Source organism: Hydra viridissima, unplaced genomic scaffold, assembly GCF_058129835.1.
Source record: "Hydra viridissima isolate aposymbiotic clone 2 unplaced genomic scaffold, HvirCarnegie_v1 scaffold_15, whole genome shotgun sequence".
NCBI lineage: Eukaryota > Metazoa > Cnidaria > Hydrozoa > Anthoathecata > Hydridae > Hydra > Hydra viridissima.
Window position 1 is genome coordinate 4,475,274 of NW_028324314.1, and position 2,018 is coordinate 4,477,291.

The following is a 2,018-nucleotide window of genomic DNA, read 5'->3' on the forward strand; positions in this document are numbered from 1 at the left end:
AAGTCGTTTTTTCGGGTGTAGCAAAACTGTTTTATGGCTCACTAAAAGTTAATTTTAAATATACATAATATAACATACCCAAAAAAAAACACACATGACATCAAACTTTTTTTAAAAAATCAAATGAACTTTCTATAAAAATATATAGAAACTTCTTAACAAACAACAAAACTTTACGAATATAAGATAATTAACGAAATGTCTTACAGCTTTTCCCTGATACTTGTGGTGCTTCTCGAAGTTTCTTCTGATTACCATAAACTGCTCTTTTTCTGATTTCTCAAGCAAAACATTGAGCAAAGAGAACTCGTACTCAGTGCAAGTATCCAGTATACAAAATATTCCATCGTCTAAACATGTCTAAAGACAGAAAAATTTTTTAAGAAAAGCAAAAAAAAAAAAGATTAAGTTGAAAAATTAAAGATTAAAAAAGAGATTAAAGATTAAAAAAGAGATTTTTGCATTCAATGTGCCACTTTGAACGTATCGAACATAATCAGCAATCAGATACGGAGAATACTAAAGTAATGAAACGATAATACCTTTTTATGTTATATATATATAAATATATATATATATATGACATATCCCTTATTGTTAATATCCTTAGTACATCTATGAGGCATAGAGTCGATAAGTTTGTAAATTCGAACTTGATTTACTTGTGACCAGGCAGTTTGAAATTCCTGATACACTTCTTCAGCATTTACCATGCAAATATACTTTATCAACATATTGTTTTCATAAATTTTCATAAAGCATTTCGGTCAGGAGATTGCTTTTTTATTTTTAATTGCTTTTTTATTGGCCACGATTTTTGAGCCATTCTTCCAAAGTTTAACTTTTTCACTTCTTCTTTTTCAATCAACTTTTTTAAAACAACGTTTATATTGTTTGAAAGGAAGATAAATTTGCTTCAAAACAATTTTAAAAAATGATCAAAATCAATTAAGTGGTCAAAAATCTCATATATCATTATCATTGTGGACAGTCTTTAATCTTGGTGATTCCAACGTAACAGTCTCTAGTGAGTACAGTATATTCCACAATTATTAGCAAATATATCTAATAATAATTTTTTAATTAAAACTGTTTATAATTGTTTTAAAGGTTTTTGTTTCCTGGAAAATCATTTTATTTTAGAGCTCTCTTAGTTTTGGAGGACAGTGTACATGCGTATAAATTATCAAGACTCTTTCCTATTAAAGAAAGTTTTTAGATGTCGCATAAAACAGGGAGAACAATCTTTTCCAGAGCATAAATTTTCTTGATTGTAAGTAACCAGAGAGATCCCCAGGTTTTATGTTATGTCAAGGTCAAAACCCTTATTGCTAATTATTACGTATATGGTTTACTAGAACTATTTTAAAAATCTGGTTTGAAAAATCACTCTTTAAATTTTAAAGGTTCTGGTATTTTCTCAGTGTACTTTGTAAAAAATAATGAAGAAAAATAGTATATAATATATAATAATATCAAAAACAGTACTTAATCAAACATTTACCTTACAAATCAAAGATTTATGACTACCAATTTCACGGTAAAGTCTGAAAATATAAAAGATCTAATAAAAATCATAAATTAACTCAGGCTTCGATTTTATAAATACAAGCAGACACAAATAGATTACGCAAATATTATAGATTGGTGGATAAAATGCATGCAAACAGAATTCACCTAGCTATTTGTTCACAGCAACGCATCACATCCTCATCATAATGGCCATCAATATTTGTGTAACTCATCAAATTTTGAAGCATATGTAAAGAGAAAAGAGTCAAGAAAATGCTTATGCTAATCTTCATTGTCAAAGTAATGAAAAACTACGATTACCATGGTCGATATTAGCGTACTAGCCTGTTGCTGCTGCATACTTTATTTGCTGCAATGTCTCTGATAATCTCTTCTCTGTTAACCCTCAAACCATAAGATGGAAATAGTTTGCTTTACACAATAGTAGGATGTCTTTAAAAAGTTGCTGTAGCATTTTGGAAATTTCAGTGATAAGTTTTGTAGAA

General features: G+C 28.4%; 1 long non-coding RNA gene across 1 annotated transcript; it reads right to left on the reverse strand.

The window, feature by feature from the left end:
- Positions 1-417: 417 nt before the first annotated feature.
- On the reverse strand, positions 418-1,785 carry LOC149878283 (uncharacterized). Its single transcript, XR_016447519.1, has 3 exons — positions 1,678-1,785; positions 1,505-1,547; positions 418-519 (listed from the first exon to the last, which is right to left on the reverse strand). It is a non-coding gene; the product is annotated as an uncharacterized LOC149878283 (long non-coding RNA).
- Positions 1,786-2,018: the final 233 nt, after the last annotated feature.